The 11,189-nt window shown below is 38.9% G+C and overlaps 1 protein-coding gene across 2 annotated transcripts in view; it reads right to left on the bottom strand.

The window, feature by feature from the left end:
- SEMA6D (semaphorin 6D) overlaps positions 1 to 9,069 on the bottom strand; it is a 246,991-nt gene extending 237,922 nt beyond the window's left edge. For both annotated transcript variants that reach the window (XM_085070612.1, XM_085070611.1), the window contains exon 1: positions 8,952 to 9,069. The gene's annotated coding sequence lies outside the window, so the exon portion shown is untranslated. The remainder of the gene's footprint in view (positions 1 to 8,951) is intronic.
- Positions 9,070 to 11,189: the final 2,120 nt, after the last annotated feature.

Below are 11,189 nucleotides of genomic sequence, written 5' to 3' on the forward strand. Positions count from 1 at the left end.
TAGTCTAACCTTTTTATTTACAGAAATACAAAGAAGTAAATCTTAACTTTGTGGGGGGAGGGGAAAAAAGCAATAAATATCAATATAACCACTGTGTGCTTGGCAGTATATCGAACCAAATGAATTAAGGGAAAGGAAATTTGAGCAGGAATCCCATAGTGCTGAGGGAAGGAGGAGACACAGAGGAGACAACCAGAGGGGATAAAGAAGGGCCTGACGGGGGCTCTGGCTGGCCCTGAGAGCTCTCTCCACACAGGGTCATTGATTTAAATGTACCACTGAGCCCTGGGCAGCTAGTAAATACCAAAGGTCAAGCAAGGAAAGGAAGAGAAATCTTCAATTTCACAATGAGGAAATAAATATTAAGGAAAAAAGAATAGTGTATTACCGTGATGAAGATTAAGTAACATACTCAATTCTAATGCATGGCCCATTCTTCAAGAAGGAAAATTAACATAATGTGATAAACTGAGGAGATTCAACAAATCACTAAACCTTTGTAAGAGCGGATGTTTCAAAGTATCAGAATAAATTTCAGAATCACCCATAATGAAAAGTCTTAATGAGTGAAGAATCAAATCAGGAGTAAGCTTAGGTCATTCAGTAACAAATCAGAATGAATAGTTGGTCGTGACAGAAAACCCAAAGGGCATGAGCTGAAAAGTACGCCAAAGGAATAACAGTTTAAAATCAAAAGGGTGAAGAAAGCAGTAGCCAAAGCAGTTCAGACCAACAGAGGAGGAGCGTTAAATTTGAGCAGACAGATCTCCACGGAGAGCATACATCACGAGGAGTGTCTCTTTTAGCTGGAACATACAGTGCTAATTTCTTTGTACTTGGAACAGGGATAGAAAATTCAATTAAATTGGCTGAAAATTGGATGTGGCTTTAGTAGTGCTTCCAGGATGTTACTATTATTTCATGTACTTCAGCTGACAACATTGCAGGTGTCAGACGTTAGGGGAATGCTCCGAAGAAATCACTTTTTGGGTTGGATAATGGTAAAAAAAACATTCCTGAAGATTAAGTTATCCTCCTTATCATTGGGATTTTATTAAAATACAGTTTGTCCAGGACTCATTGGCCACTTCCAGCAGCAGAGGGCTCTGTGACAGTCCCAGTCCGGCTGGGATTGGTGCCCTTGAGCACCAACAACCTGTACTGCTAGTGATGGCAGACCCCAAAGTAAGCTGGTAATCACAAATATTTCTGAGATGGATGAAACATTGTACAGATCTGACATATTTCACACTCCACAGAAAATCCCCTCCAGAGTGATTAAGGACCAAATCTTCCATCTTGTTCCTAGAAGGAATATTATTCTACTGTGCTCTATCCATACCGTGGGATGATTCCCCTTCCAACAGACACAATACATATTTCCCCACCCAGGGAGCTACATTTGCCTCAGATGCTGCACTGAGATAATACAGATCCATAAAACTGTTTCGAAAGTGGGAGTATTTTGAAAAAGAAAAGGTAAATATTTTGGTTAAGGAATTTTCCAAAACTTTACATTTCTTAAATATTGATATATTTAGAGCTGAAGAAGGAGCCCTTATAAAGCTAAAGTGAGAGTTTTTCTTTGATCTTCAACAGAATTAAAGCCAGTAGCAGCAACTTCAGGTGCCTCATTTTACTGGATAATTTTACCAATAAGTAATTGGCTGACTCAGGTTCATGCTATGGAGAAATAGTTCAGAGTTGACTGTAGTGTGTCTTCAGGTTTCTTAATCAGGGTTCTCATCAGTGGTTACAGAGTTTTTGATTAATAAAGCTAGCAGATTTGGGTAAGTGATTGGATAGTTTTTGTTTCAATAGGTACATTTGGAACTGCTAATAAAAGTAGTAAAAATCTTCCTCCTAAATATTGCTTCAATTTTTACCTTGATCTACTATGGAAAAATAGATTATTCTAAAACAGTCCAACCTTTTACAATTAAGTCTACAGAAAAATAGAGTACTACATGGGATAAGAGAAAGACTGTGGATCTTTTCAGAAGCAGCATTTCCAAAGCCATTTTTAAATTATATTTTTTGTAGTAAGTGTCGGTATTTGGTAACAAAGCCTTGCTCCAGTGATACAAGGTTCCCTAAGAGTACTTTAATTGAAACTTTTTATCTGAATGTTGCCTGAACCTCTGCTAAATGCTACTTTCTTGCTTCAATTCAAATTTTCTTAATCTTCATTTTCACGTTGAATATTGGTACACTGTCTGCCTCATTATGCTAAAGAAAGATGAAGTGAGCTATTAACATTCTGAACAGCCTACGAGATGTTATGATATAGAATGTCATTCATTTTTATGAGTTGGCTGTCAGTGTGTGCTGCAATAAAGTTATAATTTCTCACTGACAATATGTGATGTCTGGAGTTGCTGCACAATCCTTATTAAAATTTCAATAATTGTAAATCAAAGGAAAGCAAATACGACTTTTATGAAATGGTTGCTTCTGAAAGTCAAGGACTACAAAGTGGTGGAACACAAACCCAGAAGATTATTCCTGGGCTGTTCCAAGCCATCATCATCACCCTACAGTTTTCCTCTGTGGCACAAGGCAGGGTGTGCTGGGCATGCCCTGTGATGTTCTCAGAGGTGGCACATGCTGCATTATAGCAATGGTGAAGCACTGCTTGTTTGGTGCTCTTTACTGACTCTACCTTTATGTGGCTCTGAGTGTCATCATGTTTATTGGAACAATTTATTATTATAGCTCTTCATCAGTACAGTCAGGTGTCTTCAGAAGCAGTTACAAGTTATAATTGCTTGACAGTGAGGAAGGCCAGAAGAGATTTATATGCTTACATGGGTGAGCAAAGGTTTCAAAGCCTGTTTTCCCATAACTTTAAATAGTTGTGGAAAGTACCAGGGATAGATTTATGGCACAGTCTTTAAAATGTTTAAGCTGCCTTGGATAATACACAGGCAAGTGAATCCTGAATACAAAGTAAATGTTTTCTACATACATGTAGCTGTGTAATGACTACGTCTTTATTTCTACTGCTGTTAGTATTGTTTGAAATCAGAAATATAAGACATTTCTATCACTGTTCAAAATCTGCTGATCTTTCATTTTGAGCTTGACATAAGCTGGATGATCAGAAGTTAAAATTGTTACACATGCCCTCAGAATAATAGCTTTTTGGAGTTACTAGATATAGACCAAAGTGTTCCAGTCACTGAACTGACTGCACGTCTTAATGTTGTTGGGCATTTGCAACTGCTATAGCATTTATTCTCCCTGTTATTTTCAGTTCCTTTCAAAGTCATTATTACTTGCAAATCAGTATGTGAAGTCCTGAATAAATGCATTCATTTAAAGTATGTAATCACTGTACTTGGGATAGACAATTATAAGGGTATTTTTTTAATTTTCTTCAGCAGTTTTTAAGTATTGGGAATCACTCAGACTCCTGGGTCTCCACAAAGTTCTGCTACAAATGTTTGTTGCCCAGGAATGTTTGCACTATGCCAATTATGCCAATAGGCAAAAACATACTTAGATGTTCCAATACATAACATCACTCTACTTCTATTACTTAGACTATTTTTCATTATTCAGAAGTTAAGTCAAACATATTAATTTCATTATTGCATCTGGCATGTTTTGAAAATTGTAACTAATAACTTTATTTCTAACTCCACTCCTCTGCTGAATTAGCTGACTGGCTCTGCTAAAATTCTCAGCATAACAGCAACACTCACACATCACATGATGGATATCCTTCCGTGTCAGATCTCCAGTGTAGCAACATCTCAGACGTACCTTCTCAAGACAGAGCAGTCAGCAAGTGTTCATGCACAAAAAATGCAAAGCTCTTACTGATGCAAAGCTCAGGCTTTGTTCTAGCACAGAAATACATGTGCAGAATTCAAGCACTGGTATTTGAAAAGGTGTCCCTCCATGTCAGTAGCATACAAACACATCAATTCATGCATGCCAGTTCTCCTAAACTTGATTTATCACCACAAGTGTCTTCCTTTGCTAGAAATGTTTTATAGCTAGTCGTCTAAGTCAAAAACCAGCTGTCCACATCCATCAGAAAGCTCGCTACTGGAAAATAATAATGACTGACCAACTGAGCCATAGGAAATAACCTTCACAATTACTTACCTAATGTTATGTCTCCTCATACACCCAGAGTGTCATACAGTGGGATTCTAGCTTACACACCAAGGCAAAGTGAAAAAAAGATGGATACAGAACGGGATAGTGAGACCTTTCACATAAAGGAATGAGGTACAGAGCTCAGGATGACACAGTATCAGTGAGAAATACTCTGTTTTAAAGAGGTCAGCTGAAGACAACTAGTCTAATGAAGGACAAGGCAACTCCAGCCTGCAGAAATACTTCAGCTCCTACAGTAATATTTGGAGATGTCTTTAGAAGGACAAATTTCAGTGGCAACCAAAGGATCAAACATCCACCTAAAACAGCTGGGAAGCTAAACATATGCTCTGATGTTCTTTGATATATCTGGTAAAGCATCATTTGAAGCAATAGGCTTGAAAGCCTACTCTAATTACCAGTGAAGCAGTGAATGAACAGACAATCTCTAATGCAGAATGATGGACTGGTGACTGTAATGACTGATACTTTGATATCTAGCTACACAGAGTTTGCATAAGTTGTCCAAAACATCTGATACAGAACAGCAAATAGTCTCATGATTTCTAGTTATGCTGGTTCTTGAAAAATGTTTTCCGACAATATTGTAGAGAATTTATTGCTTTTATAGTACTGTTTTTCAAAGCACTTTTCAAATAAATTTGCTTTTTTACCGTGAAAAGATACCACTAGTAACCATTTTTAAACCATTAAAAATATCTGAAATATTTTTTCCTATTTATTAGCATGCAATTCTTCTATGCTCTGATATTTTGTGAATAGGCCATATTAGAAACACATGCTTCTACATGGTGCATACTTCAAAACATGTAGCTGGAAATCCTGTAATTCCAGTTGTGTTATGGAATATAGGAAGTGTGTCAAACCCAGGTATTAGGATATTCAATTTAGGATCTGTCACAGTTCTGGAAAAGGGAAAGGTGTGTCTGTCTTAGATGTGTGGCATGCATAATTTGGTGGGGAAAATGATGTATATTCATGTCGTGGTTGGTACTGTTTCATGATTATATAATTTGTGTGGAAGTCTGAAATATTAGCCATGGAAGCAGCTAAGTCAGAGGCCTTAAGGGGAAAGATTTTGTTTCAGGTCTCTCTACATTATGTCATGGCTATTTCAATTAAGGCAATTATAGCTGGGAAACACACCTATATATATATATATGTGTGTGTGTGTATGTATGAATTAATTTATTAATTTAACCAAAAGACTTCCTCTCTGCCTTCAAAATCAATCACACCTTTACAGCAATTTGGTGTAGGATGACTTATTTAACAGCAAAGTTACTTGGGCATAATGCAGATATTTTACATTCACTTTGGTAAAAGCCATCAATTTGTACAGGTGTAGGAAGTTGCACACACCTAAACAGAGAGGAAGCTTTTGCTTTGTAATTCTGCAGTGCTGTCAGTCCTTCCCCTGTGTCCCTCTGCTCCCTGCACAAGCCATCTGCCAGCCAAAGGTTAAGCAGATCTGAGTGAACACCTCAGCAAACACTGCAGTGCCAGCAAGTGACATCAAGAACATGGCACTGTATAATTTTCCTTTGTTCCTCAACCTGTTTTGTAAAAATTTATCTGATTGTCAATCTGTAAATGTCTGTATATCATGGTTTAACTTTTAAACAAAGCATGTGATGATGAGAATAAAAACAGATTGAATATATTGGACTTAGAGGGATTAGCATATTTTTTGACTCCTCAGTTCAGTAAAAAATGAGTATTTTCCAAGATATATCAACATTTTTAATTTTGTCTCTTAATAGAGAACACCAAATCCTTGTGTGGTCCTTAGCATTTAAGCTATCGAGAAGAATTGCATAAACAGCAGCCAAATCTTTTAAGACTGAAGTACTTCGTATTCTTCCATTTAGCAGCAAGTTATGAAGTTTCATTTAAAAAGGGTAATTCTACCAATTAGCTCATCCTGCTCAAATACACATATACTGTTGGGAAATATAAAAATGGTTTATTAAATCAAAAGATATGACTGCACTTCAACTAGCACATGGGCATTAGAGATCAACTATTCCCTATAGATTAATCCCCATGGCATCACAGGCTGATTTGGCTTGCCAGTATTACATTAGTAAACCATCTAATCCAATTTAGAGCAGACAGGAATGTTCCATCCATTATGGTATTTCTAGTGTCATTAGAAGCAGACTGATTGAATAAGCATCCTAAATCAGCCTGCAGCATGCAAGTAAATCACTCTGACTTGCACTGCAAAATCTTTTCTTAAAATAAAAATTAAAGGAAAAGAAAGAAAGAAAAAGCACCATGTAAAGAGATGGAAGCTTCCCTATGACTGTGATTTCTGAACTCTTGTGGACAGCAAAATTTCTTTGTACTTCAGTACAGAAGACTCCTCTCTCTATAAGGTAGCAGTGCAGAACACAGTGGATTTACAGACATGAGAAGCTCCTTATTTGCACCAAGCTTGTTTTCAAGGAAAGCATGGAACATTTTCCCCTCCCTCTCCCCATTAAACAATAATAAACAAAGTAGGCTGAATGAGGGCAGAGCAGGATGCTGCTCTCACAAATAAAATCTGCAGTGTAAATTCAGAGTAACCATAGTAATAAAATCTATCAATCAAATATATTACAGAGATTGCAATAGACAGGATGAAAAGAGAGTCCAAACTTTATATTTGCCCAAAATGAAAACCGCTCAAGTAATTACAGAAATAGTATTTTCATTCCAAACAGGCACACCTGAAAGAAAAACAATTCTTCAATAAAGAAGTAAATATATAAATAAAATGTTTGTGACAGTTCTTTGAGATGACACAGCTATCAGAAAGATTTCAGCAAAGGGCTAGGCTGCAGCTTTGAAAAGCCGGGAATCAAACGGAATAAAATCATCAAAATGGCACGTAACCTTTGCTGCCCTCTGAGACCTATCACGTTGCACCAGCAGGCTGTGCAGGTCTCAGCTGCACTATTTAGGCAATCAGCCATGAAAAGGAAACACTGCACCAGTGCACAAGGCAGTGAGAGGCTGCTCCTCCTCGGTGGGAGAAGAGCTCATGGACGTGAATGATTCACATTTGTGTAATGGCAAAGTTGCTCTGCTGTCAGTCAAACAGCTTTAATCTTGTCCAGACTCTGTGTAATAACTGAGTTAGAAAGGAAGTTATTGATTCTTTGTATCCCAACTGCTGAAAAAGTGAACAGCTACCCAGAAGTGCAGATCTGGACCTGGTGGGAATTATTTTCACTGCAAATAGGAATATATCTGAACCAAAGACAGTTTTGCAATAGAGGAAAATGTACACAGATGCCAGTTAGGGGGACTTGCTTGAAACATGCAGAGATACCAGATGTTTCTGGGAATTCCTTTCTTGGATCTTCCTCCCCAGCTCCCTGAAAATTATGTAAGTTTGAACAACTAAATTTTTACTTTTTTTGGGGGGAGGAGGGTGTGGGGGTAGGGGGGTGATGCAATTTTATAACCAAACCAAATACTTTAAGTTTACAGGTTTTCATTTTTGTAATGAAAATGAATCTTTACTTTTGAAAGAAAATAAACACCTTCAACGAAAACAAAAAAGCCCGACCCCAAAACAACCATCACCTTAACAACTGCCTTATTTACTACAAGAAAAAGTTGAAGACAAAATTTTCAACAGAGTTTATTCAGAATTCTACCCAAATTTAACTTCAAAAATGAAATATTTTCCCAGCATTACTCTGAAAACTCAGTCTTAAATGAAATCCATCTGAGAGAAATAAAATGGAAGAAACCCTGTCAAACCCAACCATTTATTCTTAAACACAATGAAAAACTCGCACAAGACTCTGCTCATTTTTCCACGTCCTTTTGATCCCAACAAGCCTGTTTCTGGCAAACCCTTCTCATCAGGACATGGAAAACCACATAGAGCCAGCGAGAGCTTGGAAATCTGTTCTATCTTTTGCTTCAACTGGCTATACTGGTGCCAAACATTATTGTTAATAATAGCACAAACCCAGATTGCAGCAGTAAATCACATTCCTCCCAGAGCTGATTACTTGTTAAATGTTTATCATCAATGTAAATTACAAAAGTACCTGATTAACAAAATCCAAAAGCGTGTTCTGAGGTAAAAAGGACTTAGCCTTGCAATTTCTCTAATGAAGTTCCCTTCTGGTCTACAGTAGAGCACGTCAGACTTACCAAATCCAATTTCAGAATGAAAGTTCAAATGCTTTGTAGAACTAATGAGTGAGCACTAGATTGAATTATGGACACATGTTGCTTCTCTACGAAACAGCAGGCTGAAGAATCACACTTTATTCTTTCCCTCCCTTTCGCAAGGCATAGAATATTTTATTTAGTTTTCCCTCTGGTTTGGCTCAGCTGGGTTGGAAGGACATTAGGTGAGGATCCTGAGGAGAAGGACACAATCCTTCCTTGCTCTTCTTTGCTGAAGAGACAAATACAGACTCACTGTTCCCCTGTCCACAAGAGATGGTCTAACCTGTATTCCTCCTTGTGCTTCTTTGCCACAAATTTGGTTTCCCTGACACACTGTGAATGTGGAGTCTTCTCATTAGTGTTAAGCCCTAGCCTGAGATGCCCACATGGAGGAGGATAGGGAGTGAGGGAGAGAGGTACTTGTGACAGACAATCCTGCCTGCCACTCTGACCTTCCCTAGAGCTGGGACTTGCTGAACAATCAGCCTGATGTCTCCAATAAATGCCCAGAGAGTGAAGTGGGTGAGCCCAGATCCAAATGTTCAGCCCTGAACCATCAAACTGATGGGGGAACAGTCTGTGGTTTGGAGTTTTGTCACTATCAGCACACAATGCAAACTCCATTTCTCAGTGCTTACCCCTTAGATGGGTTCTCTCTGCCAAGTCCATCAGCTGTCAGTGGAGCTCACAGGAGCCTCCTGGCCCTCAGCATCTTCAAAATTCAGTTGCAAAGTGAAGGCACAAGGTGAGTATCTGCTAAAGGAAAGACACAAATCCACTGATCAGCTTTGTGAAGAAGGAAAGTTAATTCTGGCACAGAAACAAATAACACTTAGCCAACTTCATACAATGGCCACAGTTCTAGCAAAGATAATAACACAAGAGAGAGATAAAACTGAATTTTCTTCTGATGCAACTTCAACTAAGCAAGATAATAACAGGAAAGGATTTGACCTCATGTCTACACTACCAAGAAAATTCTCACTCACTGGCAGAATTTATACACAGCAGGTTGAAAGGAAAACTAAATGTTACCATGACTGAGCTTGCATTTCCTGATATCTCAAAAGGCATTTGTTTCCCAAAGGAGAGCATTAAACAAAGAGGCAAAGGTTATGTTCCTACACACATCCTAAGAGCTGAGTCTCAGTTGTGATGGAGAATATTTTTGTTTACTATAGATGCAGCATTCCTAATGAGTCAAGGTGCACCAGTGGAGTGTTTCAACTGTTTGTCTACAATTCTGCTATCTCCTGAATATTGAAACTCATAGCTGTCCTGAAAACACTATGCTACATATGTGCAAGGGGAGCACACACAGACACTTTTTGATCAGCGAGGCAATTTCCTGGGGCAATGTGCTGATCAACACACTGAGCTGAAACATCTGCAGGATAAAGGATTGTGTCTGAAAACCCTGTGTTTGATGCCCATAATTGTGACAAAGTCATTGCATATTCTGCTCAATGCTTTTTCTGTTTCAGCACTTTCTCACTGTACAAAGAAGCTCCAGCAGTCTCTCAAATGTGGTTGGTAACTCAAAGTACATTTGGGAAATCAGCCAAAGAGAAAGGCTTTTCTTCTGTATGTTTTGCTGCTTTTCTATTAAGTGACGGAAAAGATACACATTTGCCATGTTTGCAGGGTTTCCCTTACAAAAATGAAAAAAAAAGAAAAAAGAAGGAAAGAACTTGAAATAACATTTTTTTTAGTATTAGCATTGTTTACTTGAGAGAGGTTTAAAGCTGCTTAAAATCTGTCATGTTACTATCTAGGTAGGCAGCTTTTAAACTGTATGCTATTAACTTTTTAAACTACAGCGATGTAAAAGTCTATTGTATCTCAAGACTGAATTTGCAGAGCTGTCAAAGAAGCTTTTCCTCTGTGCTTAACATCATTTGAAAAATGTTGCAAGCCAAAGCATTTGCTGTTTTTCACAAACCACTGTTTGCCAGAGACCACACAGGAGAGTAAGGCCCAGAGGCAGTTAACCCTGGCAGCAGAATTTCCTCACCATGGCTATGAAGGGAATTCACTGGACACAGAAAAGTGAGGTGCAAGACACCTAAGAGAAGGAATAGGGAATGCTAAATAGAGAATTGCTTCTGAAGCCTTGCCTTTCTCCATGAATGTCCATGCCATACAGCATGGTAGGAGCAAGGGCTACCCAAGCCCACCTGCAATAAACTGCTCTGCTGGGAAGCATCACTGCTGTGCTGCTTTTGGTACTGGAGTTGTTCTTAGCACGGTGAGGGTTCTGCTCACATTCACCACTTTAGCAACCTCTGGTTTTTCTGGGCCTCATCTTATGAAAGTTTTCTGTGCAATGGCCCAGATCTCACCTGAGGGGTGAAGAGCCCAATGTGGGTGCTGATAGTGTTTCCTTTAGCAATGAGGCTTTGATCTTCCTCAACTTGAAAAGAGCACAGGAAAGTCTCACACTTTCTAGAGCAATGCTCTATACAAGGAGTAGGGGCAGCCATACCAATATCAGAGCACACCAGCGGATCCCCACCTGAGTTTGGTGTTGTGTGCTCATGTGTTCTGCTCAGATCTTCATTTGGACACCTTGTGTCTCTTTCCAGACAGGCTGCAGGGGGATGCAAGTGCTCAGCTCAACCCAAATGGGCAGCTTGCCTTTCAAAAGGGGCCAAGGCTCCCCAGGCACTGAAGAGGCTGAGCAGGGCTTTTGCTGTGATTCAGCCACTTGTGTTTCCATGTTCTAGTACAGAATTCTTTTTGATGGACTTAAACCAATTCCAAAATGAATGAGCTAACTTTCCAGGCACTGTAACCTGCCAGGCATTTTCCCTGGCAGCACAATTCCTCTCAGCTTTGCAGACAATGTTCAGCATCCAGGACAGTTCTCCATTGCT

Source organism: Lichenostomus cassidix, chromosome 10, assembly GCF_008360975.1.
Source record: "Lichenostomus cassidix isolate B80296 chromosome 10, HeHo_3.0, whole genome shotgun sequence".
NCBI lineage: Eukaryota > Metazoa > Chordata > Aves > Passeriformes > Meliphagidae > Lichenostomus > Lichenostomus cassidix.